Below are 25,647 nucleotides of genomic sequence, written 5' to 3'. Positions count from 1 at the left end.
TATTAAAAACTAAACATTATCTGTTGATAATGAAAATTAAAGAAAAAAATATCTGTATTATCTTTATATTGTGCTTTTATATCTGTTACCGCTAAAGAGCAGAAATCAGTTAATCTGGATTAGGTAGCTAATCTAAACATTAACTAGGGTGATCCATTAAAGTGCAAAAAATTGTTTCATTTCTCAAATTACCTAGGTAATCTGCGAATTACCTAGATAGTCTGCACATTACCATCTAGACACTCGTTAATTTGCTCATTATCTACTAGGCACTAGGAAAAGTGAAAATAAGATCTTTACTGGGACAACAGCATTTCTGTACACTTAATATAATCGAACAATCAACACATTAGTTAATAGAATCAAGACATTAAGAATTTGTCAAGTTTCTACTTATTGCTACTTATGTTGTTGTTGTTGCTTATGGCACTTGTCATCGACTAGCCCGCTGACACAGTCAGCGATTTTAAATCGAGTTTTAACGTCTCTTGTTTCAGTAACGCCATCTAGGGTCAATAGTACGTCTTAGCTACCCATGCGTCACAACCCTTTTCACAAAAAAAAAAAAAAAAAAAAAAACCTAGGTGGATAAAATTTAGTACACAGGTTTATCATCTAAAATATAGAAACTTATTGAATTTTGAACAAAATCCGCCCAATTTAATTGCGGTTTACCGTCTATCGGGCTGTACTTTCGTAGGGACTTAAATCAATGAAATTCGATATGTTATTTTATAATAACAACTATAGTTCTGTGTCAAATTTTGATGGCATTCCATTGACAAAAACGTGCTCAAAATACATATCCGCACGATAGATACAACACAAAATATTAGATTCATGTCAAAGATCTGTATTTCATGCCTATTGTTCGCTAATGCTATATATGGGGTTTGCAGCCTTACACACGGTTCATAATTTTATGCGAGAGGAGAAGAGTAAGATTATAATTGAATCTTAAAGAAAGCTTCGGGGAGATCCCTTTGTTTTACGGATGCAGCAGAAATAGGATACATTCCACAAGCATGATGATCTTATAAAAAAAAGAAAATTAGAATAAGACATCTTTACCATCAAATTTACAACTTATGGAAGACTGATTTCTTTAGTTTAGTTATATCATGTTGTTGTTTCTAATGGCACTTGTTATAGACAAGCCCACTGACAAAGTCAGTGATTTTAAACCAAGGGTGCGTCTCTTGTTTCTCAGCAGGCCATCTAGGGCCAAGAGTGCGCCCCAGCTACACATATGTCACAACCTTTTTATAGGGCGAATTGCATTCACTCATCCACGGATCGCAATTTAGACATGAATCAGAGAACGATCACCCCTGATACAGTACCCTTAGTGGTATTAATCTCGACTTGGAGAACTTTGGGGCTATAACAGATTTAAAAGCGTGCCAGTCACCAAACACACGGAGAGAATTCGGCTGGCGGGGTTCGAACTCGCAACCCAAGGGACGGGAATCCAACGCCCTTCCAACCAGGCTATCCAGACTCTTCCGTTATATCAAAAGTATCAAAATATCCTTATAAATTTTTGTTGTTTCCTTAATTGTTTTAAAAAATTTAAAATGGGAGATTGAAATTATTTCTCAATGTTTATGTGCCGAATCCATCTCATTGTCTTTCATAGATCCAAATGGTACATGCGCATTAAGAGAAAAAAAATGTGTTATATTATTCAATTCATATTGAAGTATTTTAACACTTAGTAACGATATACTTCTTTTTTACTTTCTCGTATACGTAGTACAGAGAAAGTATAATAATCGTCAAAAAATCTTTACGTTTTAGAATTTTCCTGAGTTCGAAAAACATATTTTTAAAAAATGTCCGCCTGTGAAAAAGTTAACTCAAACGCTTTGAGCTAGACAGTTAAAATTTGATATACGGTCTTTACACAAAATTTGCACATTTCTATCAATTTGGAGTAAAGTCTTTTGAAAGAAAGTCCATCTGTCCGAATATAAGTTAACACGATATCTACAAAACGATGAGAGCTAGTCAAATCCAAGAAAGGGTTGACTGTCTGTCGGTCTTTCAGAAACGATAATTCAAAAAACGCAATTATTAAAATATATCAAATTAGGTACGGGCTTTTGTGATTTCAAGTGTAATTTTGTGTCCAATTGATTGAGAAAAACCTATCTAATGCCCAAGTTTGATTTTCGGATACTATTAACAACATGCTAGGGGTTAATCGCCGGAAAACTCACTATGCATGACACAATAGATTCAGTAAAAGTTAGTTAATATTTCGTAACTGTTGTACGCCAGTGCCATGCAAACCGTTCTCTGGCATGACAAGTCTATTAGAGAGTTTGCGAGAAAGTTATAGGGAGATCAATCCAACTCCTAAGCATAATTTTCTTATCTGGACCAGGACTAATAGTTTCTTTTGATATCGAAGGATTTGAGTGATAACACTAGAGAAAGTTCTTTTGCTTTGCAAATCTTTGGCATGAGAGAACATTATTCGTGTCGTTTACAAATCCTTTTTCAGAAAGATATACTCCTCAGAAAGTTTTAGTTTCCTTTTCAACCATCGAACAAAGATATCGATCTTTCTCTTAAAGAACTAGTGATTTTCGTAATGATCAATACCACACGGGGTTCTTCCTGGAACACATTGACAACGCAGTAGTTCAATCTTGATTATTGTCATTCTGTTTTACTTCCTGGAACAACAATGACAAATCTGTACATAATCTTGATTTTTGTCATCTTTGTCATCTTGATTTTACATCTCTGATAGTTAATGTTGATGGTGTGTCTTTTCTCAAGTAAAGCAACATAATTATTGCTATACTATTCACTATTTTAAGAAGGTATTCACTTTTTTTTCCCAAACTTATCTTCTACCATGATATCACTTGATTCTATTTTCTCCCTCTCTCTCTCTTTTAATGTTATCCTTTGCTTTTCATTTTTGCTGCTTTCATTTTTTTTTTTTTTTTTTTTTTTTTTGCCATTTGTTTAAAACAAGAAAAAATTTTGACGAGTTCTGGATTTTTAATCAGATAGAATCATCAAAAGAAGTTTCAAAATCATCGGTTTCTTTCCGATAGTGGAAAATTTAATAATTCTAAAATAAAAAATTCAAGTCAACAAATAATTAACATAGCTTAAACTAGTTTCAAAAGATCGCAGGTATTCAATTAAAAATCCTACAGATTTCTTACTACAAATACTTGGTCATTTGCTACATACAATATGATGTTGATTGTGTCTATTTGCAATGGAAGTTCGATGATTTATGAAATATATAAATTATATTTTTATTTTAGTAGTTAATGCAATATATTGCTCAATTTCAAGATGTTAATTATAATCTGATCTGATTATAATGCGAATATTGACTATTGTAATTATGTTAAATAGAAAACAAATGCTATATATATATATATATATATTCAACACAGATAGTGATTCCTACAGAAAACAGACAGATACTGATTCTCATCAAACAGTCTTTTCCTATTTGGTCGCGAGCATGTGCATATTTAATTAAGTCTAATTCTGTTGGCATAAGCTTTCCGCATACTTCCTCAAATAGCAAACTTTTTCCAAAATAATATAATCAGTATAATATACTGGTGTAGTAACTAGTCTGTTCAGTATTTATGCATTAGTATTATGCATTCAGTATTATGCATTCTATAAACTACAGAGACTGTTTACCGTTCATACTCTGACGAAGATTTTTATCAGTACAGTAGTGGATTAAAGTAGGTTTGCATTACAAATCAAGTAAATTCATGCGCAGTAAGAAGAAAAAAGCGAGCAGTTAACAAACTTTTGTTCCGATGGGTCAAATATTTATTACTGTGTAACTTCTGTATAGAAATAGTCTTATTGGGTTGACAAACTGATGCAATATAAACCCTACTTTAGGTACCTTAGTGTCTTTTCCCCCAATTAAGGATTACACTGGTATAGCGGAAGACCAGTCTGCTCCTTTCCTCTTTGAGGGATTATTCCAGCAAAGCGAGGAGTTAAATTGCTTACTACTCGTGTCTGCGACGAAAATCCACTCTACAGCAGAGCAGAATTAAACTATCTGCTGTTCCTCTCTTTAGTGAAAAATTTTATCAGCGTAGAGGAGGTCAGATAATTTACTGTTTCTTTCCTCGATGAAGGGTTATACAAGATCAAAATTAAATTAAACTGATTAGCAAGTATTTGTTTCAAAGGGGCCAACATTTGATATTATTCAGTGTCTGCGCAAACATGATCTTACCCTATTGACAAAATTAACTTAATATAACCCTATTTTAGGCAGCTTATTGCTTTTAAATTTTATATCAATATAGCGATGGATTAATCTGTTCCTTTACTTTTTGAGGGATTATTCCAGCAAAGCGAGGAGTTAAATTGCTTACTACTCGTGTCTGCGACGAAAATCCACTCTACAGCAGAGCAGAATTAAACTATCTGCTGTTCCTCTCTTTAGTGAAAAATTTAATCAGCGTAGCGGAGGTCAGATAATTTACTGTTTCTTTCCTCGATGAAGGGTTATACAAGATCAAAATTAAATTAAACTGATTAGCAAGTATTTGTTTCAAAGGGGCCAACATTTGATATTATTCAGTGTCTGCGCAAACATGATCTTACCCTATTGACAAAATTAACTTAATATAACCCTATTTTAGGCAGCTTATTGCTTTTAAATTTTATATCAATATAGCGATGGATTAATCTGTTCCTTTACTTTTTGAGGGATTATTCCAGCAAAGCGAGGAGTTAAATTGCTTACTACTCGTGTCTGCGACGAAAATCCACTCTACAGCAGAGCAGAATTAAACTATCTGCTGTTCCTCTCTTTAGTGAAAAATTTAATCAGCGTAGCGGAGGTCAGATAATTTACTGTTTCTTTCCTCGATGAAGGGTTATACAAGATCAAAATTAAATTAAACTGATTAGCAAGTATTTGTTTCAAAGGGGCCAACATTTGATATTATTCAGTGTCTGCGCAAACATGATCTTACCCTATTGACAAAATTAACTTAATATAACCCTATTTTAGGCAGCTTATTGCTTTTAAATTTTATATCAATATAGCGATGGATTAATCTGTTCCTTTACTTTTTGAGGGATTATTCCAGCAAAGCGAGGAGTTAAATTGCTTACTACTCGTGTCTGCAATGAAAACCTACTCCACTGCATCGGAGAGTTAAACTATCTACTGTTCATTTATTTAGTGAAGAATTTTACCAGCATAACAAAAGTTAGTTTGTTTACTGTTTCTTCCCTCCATGAAGGGTTATACCAGTACAAAATAAAGTTAAACTGCTTATCGTTCTTTTCTTTGTTTCGATGAACCAGTAAAATTGAAGTTTGGATTGCTCACTCTTTCTTCCCTCGATGAAAAGTTGAAAGGTTGTATCAGCAATAGATGGTTTGACTATTTTATTATTCTTTTTCCCGGTGAAAAGTTATACCAGTACAGCAAATAGTTAGGCTATTTATTGTTCTTTTTCACGATTAAGTTTTTACCAGTACAGATACAAAAATATTACAAATTATTATTATACTCAGAAATATTTCAGATACAAACAAATTACAGAATTCTATGCTTGAAAATTGTAGTAACAGTAACAGTACGCAATATATGTCATTTCTGGTTTTTCGAAAGAACTTCATACATCAAATTGCTACTTTTTGGCGGATCATTTGATTTAAGAACCCGTATAACCTTGGGAAAAAAATGAAGATAGTCATTTCTTAAAATAATGTAGAGCAGTTTTTGTAAACAAATAACAAGGAAAAAAAAATTAGCAATATGATTGATTTGTTCTCACCTAATCATGTTCAAATACGGATACAATCATTCACATGATGCAGCAAAATAATGAGGTTGCTCCCTGTAGCATAAAAGAAGAAAATATACTATGATAATCACATTTTCTGAACTGTAATCACACGCAAATGTAAGTATGAATTAGTTACTTTCTCAAAATACAATTTTTATTTTTAAAAAATATGCATGATTAATTTTAAAAAATATGCTTCGTAAAAATTACCTTTTTTTACTATATAACGGCCAATGAATTTATTTAAATTTCATTGCTAGCGATTTCACTTTTTAAAATATTAGAGACACCGTTGTTAAATAATAAACTAGATTAAGAAATTATTGTTTCAATTTATGTTTATTTTTAGTAAAAACCGATGTGTCTGTGTATATCCTGGCGTCTATTGACACTACACAGCATAAACCATTGGTCCTAGAATTACTAAATAGGCACAAATGCGATTTGAATTACAAAAATTACTTTTCATAATGATTTTTTAATTTGAAATAAAACTTAAATGACTTAAATATTGTGCAAGATTTTAAGTTATTTGGTAACTTCCGAAAGTATTATAGTATAAAAATATATTTTACATCATGTTACAATTCCGAAAATCTTTGTTGCAATGATATCAATTTATATGCCCTTCTATCTTTTTCTCATTTTTAATTATTTAAAAAAAATTTTTTTTAGTTTATAACGTCATTTTTTCATCGTTGTCATGTAATTTGAATCTCAAATATTTAATTACTTGTTGCTTTTTTTCTTGACTGAAAAAAGTGTTTTGCTTGTATATTCACTGTATTTCATATTTAAATACGTTTTTAGAATTTTTTTATTTGGTTTTGTCTTAATTCTAGAAAAGATTTGAATTTTAAAACAACGCAATCATAAAAAATTGTCGTTTACCAATTTCTATTTATTCTTCTTTTCTATCAATGATTTAATATTTAAAAATATACTGCCGTTCTATTAACTTGATTTTTTGATTTCGTATCATAATGTAAAAATTTATTTATTGAACCCATAAACAAAATACTCTTAAATTAATAAGTTTATTGTGAAACACAATTGGCAGTTAGGTGCATGTTTAAAAATGAATGATTTTGTCTATTTTTCTTTTAGATTTTAAGCATATTTTAATTGAACTGACCCAAAATTAGATAAATAGAATTTTTCATCATTTCCGTTTCACACTAAGATATAAAGGGAAATGCAGATTGATTATAGAACCATTTATGTTCACCCAATAAACGTCGATTGCCTGGCTCAAATTATTAAAATCCTTTCCGCCCTGCAGTGATGTGTAACCTAGAGGGAAGAGAGCATAGATGCCCCGGGCCATCATAAGCGCCTTGAAGGCAAAATATTGGTGCATTTTGAAGCTTTTTATAAATCAAATAGGATAAAAGAGCGAAAAAGTAGTACTCTAGGCGTCGTTTGGTCTTGTTAAGCCTTTGAGAATAACAGGGTCCTATTTTGAACTGGGCGCCATATATCTTTGCTACGCTATCGACGCGACATTCAACAGTAAAAAAGAATGTTATTTTACAATGCAATGCAAAGCAGTGTCAATAGGGCGTTATATAACACAAGATGTAAATTTTCAATTGTTACATAGGTTGACTGTATTGGAAAATTACATGGGCGCAATGAACAGAATACATGTAAGAATTTTTGAAAAGTACGAGTAAAATATCTACGACAACATAAAGCTTAAAAGTATATTTTTTTTCTGCGATAATAGTTCAAAGAGATTCATCTAGGTCTAAAAGATTCAATCGAAATTAAAGAGAATCAATATCCCCAATAAGTACTCATCAAATTCTCTTCATCTTTATAAAGATAAAAATTTAACCAATTAACAGTTTCAACCTTTTAGGAAAATGCTCATCTAAATTGTCATAAACATACATATATTATATAAATATAATAAATAATTAATTATAAATATAATAATTAAACTATTATTATATAAATATAATAACTCAATGAATAAAACTCATCATATGCAAAATGTTGTAAATTTTCCATGACGAGTATATTCGTCAAAGACAGTTAACAGGTTAATATGTGCCTATCTTTTTATCTGTTTATTTGCGAAGAAAAAAGCATATCATTAAAATAAGAGATACCAAATGCTGCACAAATTTAATTTTGAGTTCAGCAATGCCCATTATTGAGCAGTTTTTTTATTGGAACTTTTTAATTAGATTTTTTTAATAATTTATAATAAACCAATTTTTGGGGTTTTTAAAAATTATTTTAAAATTATTCTGTTACCTTTTTCATAAACTTAGTTTATTTGGAATTTTTCTCATACAGATGAACTCCTGCCTCTACATGATCGTCTTGGCATTGGCCATCGTATTTCTTACATTGCATGCAGAAGCGACCGACGACTTGACTCGTGCTTCCAGGATGACTAGGCAGAGCAACAATGACCAGGTGGAGGTAGATATCTGCTTGTTGCAGCTGAAACTTCCATTGTCTGCATTGCTTCAGCTGCTCAATTTACAGAATTTGGGCTAGATTTATTTCTGTCATAAAAATCTTAAATTTTGTAGAATGTTCAGATTTATTTTTATCGATATTTCACGAACAATAAAAGTATGTTGAAAAATTTCATGTTTATTATTTTTTTTTATCATTTGGCTCCCAATACGGAAACTGACATCAAAATTCGAGCATTAAGTAGCTTTGATTTTTCAAATAAGTAATTCATAATTCCGGAAATTGAAATTTTGTTCTATTTTCTGCTGCATTCAGAAATTCCCAATTCCATAGATCAAATTATTTCGGCTTATATTAAAATTCTAAATAATATATAGTTAGTTGCATAAATAGCGATTTGTATCGTTGCAGAAGTATGCGGCACTTTTCACCAACGTCTTATCTACATTTAAAATCTCTATTGAGATTCCCTGTTAAAAAGTTAGCTTTAGTCTGCACTTATATTTTAAATTTAAAGATAGGCTTATGCAATTCTGCAAAATATGATCACTAAATTGTCAATAAGTAATTTTTGAAGTTTTAACTAAGATAACCCCTAATTTCGTAATGGTTATTGCCAGTATTTATACCCATTAGGCATGACATTTACCTGTATTTGCAATGAATTTAATCAATTTTGAAACATGATTTCATTCAAAAATCATGAACTAAATTCTGACAACTAATAATTTGCCGGAAACCAAGCATTTTTGCAACGTTTTACTGCATCATACAAAGCAAACTAATGCAGGATGTTTGAAAGCTGCTGCTCCATAAACTTGAAAGATTCTTTCTATTTATTATTCGAGACTTATTATCTAGAAGAATGTCAGAAATTTCCTGTTTCTGTAAAATGTATCTGTTACTGATATTACGATATATATAACAACTTATATATATCGTAATCGCATCGTATCATAATATATAACAACTTCAGTAATTCAATTGGCGGTTGCGTTCAGAAATAAGATGAATAATATACTAAAAAATCCTACTCGAACAGGTATTTCAGAAATTTATAGTTAAAATCTTTTTCACTTTCGCTTATTTTAATATACTCACTAATTCAATACTATAGATTATTGAAAGTAATGAACTAAATGTAAGGAAGTTTATTCTATTTTTTTGTATTTTTTTCTACATTTAGTTTATGTTTAATTTTTACTTTTCTGTTTTACAAGAAAGATTTATATCAGCATATTACTATGATAGAAAAACTTATTTAGGTAAGATAAAACAATTTAACCATAAATATTTTTCTCATTATTGTGAGATGAAGTAATCGCTTTCTTTTGTAAGACTTTATTTGCCTTCCTTTTTTATTTAAAAAATATAAAATGATAAAATTTATTTTCTTTTTTAATAATTCTCTACATATTATTTACAAATTTTAAAGATTTGAGATGTTTTTTTAATGAATATTAACTTTCTCGCACAGTCTTTTAAGTTCAAGAAACTTTAATAAACTAAAATATAAGATAAAGCAGCCCAAATAATGAGGAAATAATTAAAATAATTTTTCTGAAGACCTAGTCTTTTCATTTTATTAAACAAACTTAAAAATTAATTTAATTCACATTTATTTTTTTAATCTGAAAAATTAATATAATCATTTCGATTTGATATATAAATAATTATAATCCTTTCGATTTGATACAAAAATAAAATATGAATAACTGATTCGAAAAATGTCAAAAAATATTTTGGGAAAAGCCAATTTATCTTTATAATAACTGCAGTCAAGACAAACATAACAACTAAACTTACAAATTAATTACACAGCTTTTCCAAAATGAAGCGAGTTTTATTGCATTATGGTGCACAGAAATGTGATAGTACACTTTCATTAAATTTTTGTTCAAGTAATAAGTAAGAATATTACAACTGAATGTAACAAATAAAAATCGACAGTGAAATATTATCTCAAAAAGAGACTAGTTTGAAAGTTTGGAGGTAAAGAAAGCAACTATCAGATAAATTTTAATTTTACCAAAAAAATATTTCAAAAATTCAGATTTTAATGAATTCCAAGCATTAGATATTGTAGAAGTAAAACAGTTTTTGTAATTACATTTAACTACAATGTGTGCACGAACACGGTATTGCAAAAGTGACATCAACTATATGGATGAGATTTATCATGTAATTCTTAACTGTATAACTTTGTACTACTAATCTGCATAACTTTGAACCAATCTCATTCATGGGAAGAAGGGTTTTTCTTTAAGCATAAACTAATTTTTATTCTGTATAAAATTTACTAGAAACTCACAGTTTTAATAAATAATTTAAAGAACACCTATCGATTCTTAATAAGTGAAAATATCATATACAATTCGAGTGTTATCACTTACTCCATGGGAAAAAACGAATGCTTCATGTTCTTATTATATTCGTCTAAATGATCCGTACTAAAATATAAAATGTATTTCTTAATGTATAACCATCCGCAGCTTTAAAATAAAACCCTGAAAAAATTGTAGAAATCAGGAAAAAGAACAACATGAACTTTAAAAGTAGTATCATGAAATTTGTGAGTTTTGAAATTTTGAAATGGCACAAGAATAATAATAACCGGATAGAGTTAAAATAGCGATATAAAAATTATGGTAATAAATATAGGGGGAAAATACAGCTTGAATATTCCAACGTTCCAGGGAAACGAATTATCATCTTGTTGTTCATCAAAAATTACAAATAACAGTTGAAATCTTAAATTCAACGCAGTTATAAGGGTCCGTTATAAGCATCTCAAAAAATACGAGCGATATCCAGTCATGCAATAACTTATCCCTTACTCTTTCAGCATCTCAGATGTGATACTTTGAAATCCTGCAGTTATGCATGTCTTAAGTTTGTCAACATCTATTGGTAGCGTGAGAACAAACATTTGCTGTTTGATGTGGTCGCAGAAAAAGAAATCGGATATCGCCATACACATATATCTGCATTTTTTAAAAGCTTCACATCAGGCATTCAAAAAAAAATCTGAGATATCCTTCGTATTTCTGGAGGGGCTCACATTGATACTTATAACCGTGTTGAATTTAAACTTTCAACTTTTATTTTTGATTTCTGATGAACAACAAGGTTGTATTTTGTTTTATTTCCTTTTAACACACCTGCAAATTTGGGGTATTCATTTATAATCATAATGCACATTTTGGACAGTTTTAGAGATTTATGTTAATGGGAACAAACAATCGCAAATCTTGGTTACGTAAGACCATAGACAAGAATATTTTCGATCCCGCATAGTTACTGATATCTTTAAGAGGCACCAAGTAAAGAAATCGAGCAAAGAAAGGACACTTAACGAATTTAAAGAAAGCATCTTGAATATACGTATCGCTTCTCATGGTTTGAAAGACCACACAGGAGATAACAAAGGCACCGGTGTAGTGATGTCCACGTCCAGACTTCCGCATTACATCATTGCGAATTTAGATATCTGAAAAAGTTTCCCATAGCATCGGAATTCGAATATACGACCTCCTTGTTTCTGTAAGACCAATGTTTTACCTCAAGTCACTCTGTTATCAAGCTGAGGTCAAAATATAACATGCAAAGCACGAATGGGTGGATTTTTTAAGGATTCCAAGACACGTAGTATGCAGAAATCGCATGCGCTTATCAATGACTTATCTAATGTGCGCCTTCTTAAAAAAAGAGAGAGAGAGAGAGAGATTCCTTATGTTCCATCGTCAGAAATTCCGCTTAAATTATGAGTTTTGAATTCATTTTATTTATTCATGCATGTTAGTAAGATTTTAGTTTTTAATGGATGGTTCTTTTTTAACTCATGGCATTGTAACTTTCTTTTCTTTAAAAAACTAAAGTGGCACCATTTGATATATTCGAGACAAAGTTTAATCTGAGCTAATAAATTGTTACCAAAAAGAATTCCGCTAATCATTTTCTTTGGAATTAAATTTGCGTATTCATAGTACGTATGATAAAAGAACATTTTAATCTACCCTTCTGGGGGGCGGCGTTATATCATGTAAGGAGATAAGAAGTTTTTGAATAAAGAAGCATATTCTCATATCCCTGGAGGATACAATAATGGTTATCCATTATTTCCGATGACGAAACGTATTGCTTACCAGAGAGAAGCACCACCTACAATACCCGCTTTATTATCGCCGTGAAATGATCTTTCAGTTATTCAGTAAATCTAATGTGGTCGGGAGTTAATTTATAATTTTTTAAAATCTATTTTCATTTCATGTATTTATTTCCAAAATGTTGGACATGCGCGTAAATTTACATAACAAAAGGTTATGCGCATGTCATTTGTCATAATCAATCTACCAGATGCCTTACGTATGAATTTTGAGCGGAATAAATCAAAAGGAAGCCCGTCTGTCTACCCGTCACCGTGCATATGAACATGAAGACACTAAATACACAATGATTAATTGATTAATGAGATTTCACGTATAACCTATGATAAGATCCAGAGATATAAAATTTTGTTCAAATGAAATACAGGAACGGATTCACTGTCTGTCGGCATGTCTGTCCCGATGTGTGTAAACACATCCGTACGTAGAAACTGGCATGATAGTTAAACTTCAGCGTGTGATCTTAATTAAATATGGCGAAGAGTAAAATGTGTATATATATATATATATATATATATATATATATATATATATATATATATATATGAACCAATAATAGAATAAAGCATATATAAAAATAAAACCAATATTTTTTTTTGTCCTCTCGGAACGTTATTAAAATAGTTGCCAAAGTTGAAATATCGATTTTTTTTTTCAAAAATGTCAAATATATTTGTAATATCTATAATTTCTTAATGATCTTATTCATAAAACACTTTGAATTTTAATTCTAAGCTTATTCTTTGGGAAGTGATATCGATTTTTATTTTTAGGTAATACATATTTTAATGCTATTTTGCATCTTTAAATAATATTTTCTGAAATTCTAAATTTTAGTGGAAGTTTCTTGCGAAAAATATCGCAAAGTTAAACCTAATACATACTTTTTTTTTCAAATTTGTTATAATCTGTCAATTTGTTCCTGAGCTAAAAAAAAAAGTAATCTGTTCATTTAAAAATATTTTATAGTTGCTCAATGCTTCGCAATACGAAAAAAAAAAAAAAATGAAAATTTCATATTGTTTGTCAGTTTAACCCCAATATTTAAAGATTCTATAGTAAGAGCGTTTCCTTTTTAGTTCAGGAAAGTGCATTTATTAAGCAATATGCAAGATTTTATGCAAATCATTTAATAAATTTTTAATCTAGAAGGTTTTTGTATTATGCCTGTTTTTAAGCAAAAAGAAAATTTTCCGCATTTTTTTTTTAATAATTTTTAAAACATTTTTGACATTTAACTGGTAAATTTTGGTTTTGTGGTTCATGAAAATGCCGTTCCATTTTATGGCTTTATATTTTTACAGAATTTTGTATTTAAAACGTTGAAATTTTATTTATATTACTGAGATAATAACTGCATAAAATTACTTTTAATTAAACGGCCAACAGACTAATAACATTTTTCTTAAAACATAATAAAAGCTAGAAAATTTTATTCCGAATTCACGATTACACCAACATTTTCTACTTTTGTATTAATTGAAAATTTTTGAAGGAAGTAGTTTTGAAAGTTTTCCATGCTGAACAGTATTTTTGAAGTTTAAAAATTGTTAAGTATTTTAAAGTTGGAAAAATCTTACCACACAATTGTAAAAAAAATCAAAACTTTTCGAAAACGTTTATCCAAACTACTTGAAATCGATTATTAGAGATGATGAAACATAGTTTTTAAAATGATTTATGAAAATGTTCGAAATGGAAATTAAAAAAAATTTCCATCCATCTGAAATCAAAATAATGTTTATTGACTTCATCGGTTGAAAGGGTACTATCGCAATGAACTCACACACACAAAATGGTTCGACTAGGCAAATAGTTTATTTAAATACGTTGAAACATTTGATGGCAAAATTATTCACCGTATTTGTCCAGCATTTGTATTTGATGTATGATAACGATCTCACCCATAACTCACACATTTCTTGTGGATTTTCACGTCTATTTGTTAAATCAACACCTGATTTGCCTGCTTCAGCCCTTTGTTATTTCTTCTATAATTTCTTAAAATGAATTTAAAAGTTTTTTTATTCTGATGATATACCTACCCTACAAACAACCTCGAGACATGCTTTGTAAGAAATTCAGCAAAGTGAATTGTGATAGGCATTCGAACTATTATTAATCATCTGTGGCAAGTGTTCTGAAGCTAGAGAGAATTATTCTAAATTTAAAAAAAAATGAAATAAAAAATTTTCCTGTTACCTTTTTATTTTGTCGATCCAATTTAATCCACCCGACTAATTATTTATTAATAATTCTAAAAAAATAATGTGACTTTCGTTTTTACAAATTCCCATATCATATTACTGTCATTTCAGCCTTCAAAGATTTAAATTGCATGATAGCAGCCTTCGGTGATCGTATTGATAGCATCGATTTAGCAATGTCCACCAGCTTCAATGAGCTACGATTTATCGCACCAGATGAAAATTCAATTCAAAATTATGTTTGAGCATTAAATTCTACTTAGTTTAATTACCTAGCTGTGCATTTAAAGAGACGAAATTAATTGACGAAATCGGCCCAGTTGTTAAAGATAGGAGCATTTCTATATTTCGCGATATCTCTCAAAAATGTAAAGCAGAGACGAAGAGGAGACTATTGAGGAGGTATCCAGACGTTATAAGGATTCAAATGAGATGAAAATAAGCGAAACTGAATCAGCAGTCGAGCTTGGAAAATTCCGTTATTGATTTTTTTTTTTTTACATGAGAATATGTAATGAAATTTTATTCGAAAAGGGAGGAGAACAGGCGACCATTGACAGCAAATCTAGAAGTTTCAAATGAAATAAAAATTGGTGAAATTGGTATTATGATTGGGACTAGGAAACTCTCTCATTCTTTTTTCAATACGGAATGCCCAGTGAAGTAATGTTTTGGGGATTTATTTCGAAAATGGAATGAAGTATGAAACAAGTAAAGATTGATGGCATGTCCAGGTGTCATGAACTTTCATATGAAGAAAAAATCGGTGAAATCGATACAGTGGGTTGATCTTCGAGACTTGTTCTTTGATTTTTTTCCTATTTTCAAATATACAGATCATTTATTTTAGGACATTTTGTTCCAACAACTTTCAAATACCAAAATTGGCATCTGAATCGAGCCTCCATTTCCAAATTACCATATATTATTACAAGAAAGTTTCAGATTTCAGAGATATAAAGTCCATATGATTGATCTTAGAAAGAAATGAGGCCTTTGAGCAAGCAATGACTCTGCTATTTGGTTACCTCAATTTCTATTTCTATTCAAAAGATGAGATGGTGTCGATCAATGGAAAAATGCTGCGCATTTGATTATAGACTGCTGTGATCTAGATAATCTTCTCGCATAGAAAATAGTATAATGAATTTAAATTGGGTATCATGCTGTTTGCAGATAATATCGTTGCTGTAAGTTGCAATTATAATTTCTTATATGAAACAAATCAGATTTTTTTGGCTAATTTAACAAAAAAAAAGTGTTAATTCACGCCTTCAAAATGTTTTGATTTGTTATAAAGCGGTGAACATATTCTGCGATTCATTTTCTTTAAAAAGATGCCAAAACTCTAATTCCGACATTTTATATTACGATGCATTTTCTAAGCGCATGCATTGTTGTAATATTTAATGACTTCGATCCATCATTGTTTGTTAAAAATTAGTTTTTTTTTTCTGTACTCTTGAAAAATAGATGATGCATTGAAATCTGGATTTATCGGACATTGCATAAAAGATATAAATTACTGAAAAATATCGCATTTGCTTACAGATTTACAAAGGAATCGAAATGTAAGTTATCGGCTTTTTTTTAATTATTCTCTTTGTATTTTTTACGTTTTAAAAATATTTGAAGTAATCTATAATCTTCCACATGGTTTCTACAGCATGCGCATCTTTCATGGATATGTAACTACAGCAGATGTGAACTTACCTTTCTCTTTCATACAATTAGTCTTTTATCTTTTGCATGAGTTGTTCGTTCTTTTATTGAGGGTACACCAAGACGTAGCATGTTATTTATTGCCTAGTTTTAAATGTGCATATAGCTCCAGGTATAGTCGTCAACAAAACAAGTGGGACACCTCTGTAACTTTGTTATTTTTTATCGCAATTTCACAAATTTGATGTCTATGGAAATGATTCGAAGGGGACAGGTTTTTGAGGTAGGCAAACTGATTAACCGCGTTAATTAACATAATTAATTATTATCTTAAAATTTTTTCATTACGGAAATTGAGATTTTTTTAAAATTCAATTCAGTTGGCCTTTTTTTATATGTGTATTAAATTTCATTCCGAAATTCGCAGTAGTTCTTGAGATATACCCAATTTTGTCGACTGCAAACTCCATTCCCTCCCCCTCAAAAAAACCAACCCACCGGGGACCATATATTAAGTAAATCTCAGCTTGTTAATTGCAAAATAAGATATTTTTCGAGTCTCCATTCGCAATAATTTCGGAAGAATAACCAACATGATTAATTGTTATCCTTAATATACGTATACGGTTTTTCAAATTGTAATTTTTTTTATTTAAATATTGAAACATTTTTATTACTTTTCAAATCAATGCATCATTCAGTCTTTTTAGTTGATCCCACCTTCAGAAATTAACGTGCATCTTAATTTTTATGGCGAATGAAATATGTTTGCTGTTCTGCACATTTTTACTTTTTCGTATATGAAATATAGAAAAAACAATTTAATAGTAAAAAAAATTTTAACTCGAGATTTTGCGAATCTCCGCGTTTTAAACCTTCCTAAGTCGCAATATGCATTTTTGGAAAATATCTGTCTTTCTGCTCGTCTGTCTGTTTGTTTGTTTGTGACAAAGATAACTCAAAAACTGCTCTGAGCCAGATGTTTGAAATTTGGTATACGGTCTTTACACCAAATTTGTAGATTTCTGTTAAATTTTAGGCAACACCTGTACAGTGAAAGTCTGTCCATCCGGCTGTGCGGCAATAATTTAACACGGAAACCACAAAACGGATTAGATGGACATAATTCGGTACTCAAACTTATCATCTATAATATAGACACAAATTTTGAGCGAAATCGAACAAGGGGGTGACCATCTGTCAATCTGCACTTTCAGAAACATGTAATAATTCAGAAACACAAGAACTTAAATATATCAAATTGGTATGTAATTTTGTGATTGCAAGTGTAAAATGGGGTGTTATTCTAACTAAGTTTGTATTTCAGGTTGCAAATAATACTGCCATTAAATTTTGACTAGGGTATTGAATAAAGAATGAAAAGTATATTTTGTCATTTTTTAGCATTAGGGCCACAATATCATTTTTATAGCACTGCTAATTTTTGAGAAGGAAAAACGAGCAGTGCTATAAAAATGACTTGAAAAAATTGTCTTTCAACAATCTTCAATTCAAAGTTTTATATTCAGTGTAGATTTATATTTATTTCTGCCTAAGAGGTTTTCGTGTCTGTTTAATAATTTGTTCGCCGTGATCCTGGAGGGCTGATTTAAAAATAAACTCCAGAATATGTCTATATTTCTCTCAAACAACAATTCTTATCTGGATAATTGATTTATGGTAAAGAAAAGAAAAAAGAAATCATATCAAAGACATATAGTAAGTGAATAATTGAACAAAAGTCTGGCGGAAAAAAACATTTTTGAAGAATAAGCATGTAACAAAACAAGAACAAGAAGAAAGATAGTTTAAGATTTCAAATTTCTTAATTTTCTATTACTAAACACAAGCTATTCATCTTTGTAGCTCCAATCACATCCTTTTTTCTTTCTACTTTTTTGCTTGTTGTAGATCATGTAGATATGCTTAATAACAGAGTTTTCGGAAAATTCTGAGCTACAGCCAAGAAATAAAATTTTTGAAAAGATTCTAATCAAGTTCGGAACTCAGCATGAAAATGTTTAGTATGATAATGTTTAATCCATCTATCTTTATATTATTTTTATGTATTTACTCATTTTACTCCCTATAATAACTATTACAAAAAGAAATGAACAATTCTTCAATTTCATCATAAATATTGTAATGAATTGCATTGAAAAATAATTTTGTAAAACATACTGTAAACATATATCTTATATTTTTCGATTTGATTATACTTTTACTTACATTATGCTTTTTTTATTTAAAATTTTGGCTAAATAAGAAATTAAAATGTTCGAAAATAAAATTGATTTCACTAAAAAATTGATATTTTGAAATTTAAAGTAACGAAAATATGTTTTTTGCTCAATAATAAGCTCCGAAGTAATTTAGAAAAAACATTAATATTTTGAATAATTTTTATTTAAAAATCTAATTAAACTTTTGAAACATCCTTTCTTTGAGAGCACCTGTTTCCCAAGAAATAATCTCGCACCAGGTTTTGTTGCTTCTATTTAGTGTTCTACCTTGTTCAGGATTTTGGATGATTTTGGCATCCTATCTGATGATGCACGAGGTAGTTTACATGTACCAAATTTTAAGCGGCTTCAAGTGACATTATTATATTAATTTGTCAATCGTCAATGAATTTGAATTAAAAGAATGACAATTAATATTACTAATTACTGAAATTAATATGACAATATATTTTCAAATCAGACATCATCTTATTAATTTGAAATTCCTTTTTGATGCTAGCTGTAGTTTTGCAAATGACATTATATTTTTATTTAAAAAAATTGTAACCATATGAGGCGATTAAAAATAATTTTTATTTTTCCCTCTTTCAAATAATTTACATCTCTGTAAGGATAATTTTCCAAATGTTTCTAATAAAAGAATAAGTAAATTTTTTGAATGATTTGTAGAGCTTAGTGCAACTATGCAACTTCAAGGACAAACCATGCATAGAGTAGAGATTGTCTATAAATTTCTTAATAATTAAAATGAAAAAGAGATCAGAAATATTTTTCGACGCTTCAGCTTGTACTCAGGCACACAATTCTGTAGAATTGATACTACTCTAAGAAAGTATTAATAATTTCATTAAAAAATCAGCAGATTTCATATAAAATGATTATCAACTGGGAAACAATAAAAATTATTTAACCAAATTAGCGAAGTATAAAGTTTAAATTGTAAAAAATTGTGGAAAGGAGGAATCCTGATCGAAGATTATTAAAGGCTAACTTGAAGCAGAGATTCGAACCAGGAATTTTTTTTTCTGTGAGGGGTCTGACTTTAGTCCAAATACTGGCCCCTCGTAACGCAAAAATTGCAAGCAGTTTAGTTTTTTTTATGTTGTTGGAAAAATCAATATGCATAGAGCAGAGGCATAAAAGCTAGACAATAAACAAAATACACAACACCAAATTATTTCAAAAGTCCAACCAAGTAAAACCACAGCAAAATCAAATCAAATCAGACCACACACACAAAAAACAATTGACAAACAATAAATTCAATCATAAAAATAAAATCAAATATTGTTTTTTTGTATGTGTGTGGTTTTATTTGATTTGATTTTGCTGTAGTTTTACTTGGTTGGAATTTTGAAATAATCTTGTGTTCGATGTTGTGTATTTTATTTTGATTTTATTTTGCTGTGATTTTCCTTGGTGGGAATTTTGAAATAATTTTATGTTTGGTGTTGTGTATTTTATTTATTGTCTGATTTTAATATTTTTGCTTTGTGAACTTTGATTCTTCAAATAAAAACATGAATTGCTTGGGATTTCCGGGTCACGAGGATTCAATACTTGGATGTAAGTTAGATCCCTCACAGAAAAAAAATCTCTAGTTTGAATCCCTGCTTGAAGATTCCTTCGGGACTGATTCATTTTTTCCTATAATTTTTACAATTTAATTCGCTAATTTGGTTAATTCCATAGATGTTTTAGATGTAGCAGCAATGGCACGCCCTAAACACAATGCTCCTTCCTTTAGACTCTTAAAAGTTCCTAAAAAGTTTTTTTTTGACTCTTAAATGTTTCTCTCTTAAGTTTTTGACTCTAAAAAAGATTTATTTTATTGTATAGTTTCGTAAATTTTGCTTTTTTTGGTTTGTAGTTTCTTAAAAATTATTTACTAATTTATTCAGTCGGATAATCAGATGAAATATTTAAAAAATGGCGATTGTTGAAACATGAAAATTTTTGAAACTGATTAATTTGCTGTCATAACAGCAAAGAATAAATTTTAAAAAAATAATAATTATTGAATTGTTTTTTATCCATTTTTTATATTTAAATAATAATTGAGTGGTTGATAGATGCACTCAATATATTTATCAACAAGCAATATATTTTTGCACTTTTGTTATTCAGAATACATTAATATGCGAAGAACTCTGATATTATAAATAATTTCCCACTTGAAAAATCAAGTAATATGCACATAAACATCTTTTGAACTTGAACAGTATAGTATTTATGGCACTATTCAAAAAATGTTAGTTGAATATTAATTTGTTTTTGTTTTTGCAATGTAGATGAATTGCTACATCTTTTTAGTCGGCTTGGTGTTATGTTCCTGCTTTCTTTTTCTCCAAGTAGCAGCTATGGAAGCAGAAATTCGTGGAGCAAGAGTTACTCGACAATCCAATAATGGAAAATTACTCAATGTCGACCTCTGTATAGATTTACGCGTCTCTCTGTCAGCGTTGTTAGAGTTACTGAAATTGTCCAGCTAGAATAAGAAATTAACTTCAACAATTCCTTCTAGACACTTGAAATAAAAAAAAATTATTCATTTTTTTGGTAGAATTTTTTTTTCTTTCATATATACAAAGTTCAACAAGAAAAAAATGACTGAAATTAGCAAAAAATTCGAGTTCACGATTTTGATAAATATCCATGATTCTGATTACTCTACTTATTTTATTACGAAAAGAATTGTCACTATTCTATGAAAATATACAAAATATTGTCATGTTTTTTAAAATTATTTCAACTTGAGCTTTACCATTTACCTCGAAGCAAAATATTACATATCCATTTTAATTAATTTTTTTATTTTATTAAAAAGGCATTTTGAATAAAAATGACATACATTCATAATTTATCTGTTCTTCAGGTTCATATTAGCTTGATATGCAATAATAAATGAATTTATTTCTTCATATTTTATCACGGCTTTAATTAAAAACAAAATTTTCGAATTAAGGCAACTGTTATAGACAATTCAAGTTCAAGATTTTGATAAATATCTATGATTCTGACTTTCCTATTTATTTTTCTACGAAAATAATTCCATTATACAAAATATCGCTTAGTAAACAAACTTATATCAAAGAAAAAAAGGTCTTTTAATTTAAATTAGGTGAAAAAATCGTTTTCATTACCAAATTATTCTGGAACACATCAAAATTTCTAATAATAAAATCTTTAAAATTAATTACACATTTTTTGATATGAGGGATATAATAGAAAAAGTAAGCAAGTTTAAGACTGTCAAAATGCGATGGTAAATATATAAAGAGTTGCATCATAAGAACGCTAGGAAATATTTCCGAGATCATTTTTACATCTCTAAAGTTTATATTAAACTTGGAAACTAGGCATTTACAGTTGAAATTATGTTTTTAAAAGTAAATTTGTCTCAATTTTTCTGTCATAATGAATAACAATAGGAAATATTTATCCATAACAGATCATAAAAGTCTCTTGCTAAATGATATTATTCGCTTCTAACAAAACATATAAAAAATAAAAACAAGAAAGTAATTATAATGAGGCAGTTTTTAAGTTAATTTAATATATTTTAATCAGTAATTAATAAATTTAAATAATGCACATAATTAATATTAATTTATTGTTATTCCTTAATTTAATAATAAATTTTTATAATAATAATTACTTTATTGGATGCTTAAATTTTTATTTCTTTAAAATTCTCATATCTCTTTATTAAATGCTGCTTATTTTTCATTTATCCGCAACTTATTTTTGCCATGTATCAGAAACAATTTTGATTTTGTGTTCAAAACATCTTTCGAAATTGACAAAATAAGGATTGATAGCTACAACGAATACACCAGAGCATCAAATCATCAACACTTATTGAGTAACGGTGAAGACATACGAACAGTCTCTTTATTTCCAAGGAATTTAATAGCTTTTTTTGCCTGGAACTTATGAAATGATAAATTTATGATTAAAAACGAATAGTTCACATATTGTAGACTGCCAAAAAGCTTCTGGGCTTCCAGATTCACTTCCAAATTTTTAAAAAGAAAAATCAAATAGGATTGTTATTTTAATTGAAATAATGCTTAAAATCTATTAGAGAAGAAAATACAGGAAACTTCCTTTTCAAAAATTTCTATAGTCTTTTTAAATAGTTTTATCTGAAATAATTTTATAAGCAAATACAATTCAAACTAGTCGTTGTTCAATTAAAAATTCACTTTTTTATTTTGTACATACGAAGTGCTCACTTTAATCCAGGTATTTAATTTCTACAACGTTATAGAAGGCAGAAATAAAACCGTTAGATATCAAACGGTCGATGTATACTTTCAGCTGAAGGATATGCTCTAAATGATTTAAAATATATTTTATGCTGCTTGAGTCAATATATGTACTTACGAAAAAAAATCGAAATCTGTTTTTCATTTGCTACCATATTTCATAAAATATTTGAAACACACATAATACATTAATTTGAATATATAAACACATTTTACTTTAGAGTCTTAACCCATTAACTATCAATTTTTTTTAAATTTTTGGCCAGATAGGTTGTACATATGCACAAAAAGTTGTGCAATAGTACAATCATATTCAAATTATGTTTTGTCTTGTAGATAATTGATATTTTTGAAAAAAAATTTATCGTTAAAAAATGATTAATAGAATTATTTCAATAAACAACTAAAGACTGAGTAAGTAACATATCGTTATTATAATCTCTAAATTACATATTTATATACGGTATTTTTATGTAAAATCCAAACAAAAATATGTCTTCAAATATGCTAATTCTATCCCTTTCAACTTACAGATGAATTTCAAATTTGTTCGCTTATTGTAAAAAACCGAGGCACAGAAAATACACTCTTTCTATTGTACTAACTATTGACTGTTATATATTTAGAATGAAATTAAACTATCAAGCGTACCAAATATATTCATAGCGCCGAGTGGTGTACGTAAAATTCCGAAATTCCCAAATAGGGATCATGGCTGCTAATAGATTAAACAAATAAAAATTTCACTCTCCTGCGATTAAAACCGACTAAAGTATGAAAATCTGAACATCACTATTTTATATGATTTTAGATCATTATAATAGCCACCTCGAAAAAGATCCACCAATGAAACTATGCTGTTTCTTTGAGAAAGTGCCAATTTGCTATAAAATAGTGAAATTTGAAGCTTCATAACTTGATCGATTTTAGAAGCAGAAAAGTGGAAATTTTATTATTAGAAGTAGTATGCCAAGAATATATTACTTAATGTGACTTCTAATAAATATATAAACAACGCAATTTTTTCTAGTAATGAATTTATTGATTCAGACAAAATAAAAATGCACTAGCTTGACATTTAGAGTATTTCATGGCAATAAAGTACTTTCCAATTGGATGCACCTAAGTGCCTATCTTTATCAATTTAGAAATTAGTTATTTGACCACGATTACAATAGATACACTATGTATATGTATGCATGAAACTAGAAATATAAATAAATATTGAGACATAATTTTCATGGTGAAAAAATCATTCTATTACGAAACACGTTTATTACAACGTCCTTACTCTGTCGAAAAAATTCAAAATAACTTTGATCTGAAAATGAAGAAATATGAAAATTTACGATTTTCATCGAGGTTGTTAATGTCACAGTCCATCAAACATAATAATACGGGAAAAAATGCGAGATTGCAAATATGCCTTACAAAATCAACTAATTTTCACTGAAAACGTGAAGTTGCATTACTCAGAATAGCAGTTTCCATTGTTTAAATTCTGATTCATATAAATCAACTTCTTTTATTGCAATAGGATCCTAATGAGTACTATTTAGTTACGTGCAATTAATTACACCCTGAAATATAACTCATTATATTGATGAAGAAAAAGCAGATAACCGTAAACAGATAAAGAAGCAGATAAACTGTGTATCCAAGATGAGGTTCTTGTCTTCTTTTATCAGCAGCTGACATTGTCAACACAGGCAGGGTGATACAAAAGTATAGACGAGTAAATTTATTCTCAGGGTAATTGGAAGGAAAGCAGATCGTTTCAATGAAGAAAATTAAGTCTTAACAGTTTAGTGGTACATCATTTATACTAGTTGGCAATCAGAGGAAAAGTTCTTCTGGTACAGCTCTGTACTCGCTGTAAAGAAAAGTTGAAAATAGTTTTCGATAATATTTGTAAGAAATTCATTAAAGCTTGTCAACGACTTATGAGTTTCGTCTTCACCTTGTTTGGAAATTATTGCGATTCATTTATAAAAGCTGCTAAACGAATAGTCAATACAAAATATTGATTTACCAATTAATTATGAATTGCGTCGAATTATTCCAATTTGAATCCGGTGCTTTGATAACAACTGCAAACATACAGGCACACTAGTTATTAATTGTTGAAGCATACAAATAGATATCAGTTATAACTTTAGACAATTGATAAAAATTTGTAATTGATCTTTTTATATTCCTTCTGATTATGAACTATATGAAGGATTATTATGAAGTAATGGTAGATGTTTAGAGTTCGATTACAAAGAATATGTTCAGCCAAATATAAGTACATTTCGTATATATACTATTCTGTTCATGATATTTTCGATTCATTTAAAAAGTTCCTATCTTTCCCACCTGTTGCAAAATGGCTCTGTATAAGCAGTTAGCCTACTCATTTAACCAAAAGAATTACAAAAATTACTATTTTTACAGCAAATTTTATTTTGGCATTGTTGAAATATGCAGCAAATGAGTTTACATTACTTACATTCAGAATAGTAAGATTTGCACTAACAATTGCTGCTGAAACTGTAATAATTCAAAATAGTGCTCAGTTTAGCCTTCAATAAGTAATAAAGCGAATGAATAATTTGCATCACATTTCTTTGTAGATGATCACAAAGTAGTTGGCAACGATTTTCGGATCTCTATGAGATAAATAGAAAAGTGTGGTTTAGAAATGGAACTCTGATAATCTAGCCCCCCCCCCCCGAATAGCTGCATAATACTGCTAGTCCTATAAATCAATGATACAAAGAATGCATTTTTTTTTCAATCAACTCATTGAAAAATGTACTTTAATGCATTCTTTAAATTTATCGCCAATGTGGTAACCCCAA

General features: G+C 29.3%; 2 long non-coding RNA genes across 2 annotated transcripts; both read left to right on the top strand.

Annotated features, from left to right (window-relative positions):
* The first annotated feature begins 5,797 nt into the window (after positions 1-5,797).
* LOC129976708 (uncharacterized) lies at positions 5,798-8,424 on the top strand. The gene is made up of 2 exons (XR_008785172.1): positions 5,798-5,936; positions 8,127-8,424. It is a non-coding gene; the product is annotated as an uncharacterized LOC129976708 (long non-coding RNA).
* Positions 8,425-16,023: 7,599 nt separating this feature from the next.
* LOC129976710 (uncharacterized) lies at positions 16,024-21,088 on the top strand. Its single transcript, XR_008785174.1, has 2 exons — positions 16,024-16,199; positions 20,825-21,088. It is a non-coding gene; the product is annotated as an uncharacterized LOC129976710 (long non-coding RNA).
* Positions 21,089-25,647: the final 4,559 nt, after the last annotated feature.

The sequence above is a fragment of the Argiope bruennichi genome, chromosome 7, assembly GCF_947563725.1.
Source record: "Argiope bruennichi chromosome 7, qqArgBrue1.1, whole genome shotgun sequence".
In the NCBI taxonomy this organism is placed as follows: Eukaryota; Metazoa; Arthropoda; class Arachnida; order Araneae; family Araneidae; genus Argiope; species Argiope bruennichi.
The sequence above is the reverse complement of the archived record's forward strand: the minus strand, read 5'-3'. Positions and strand labels throughout refer to the sequence as shown.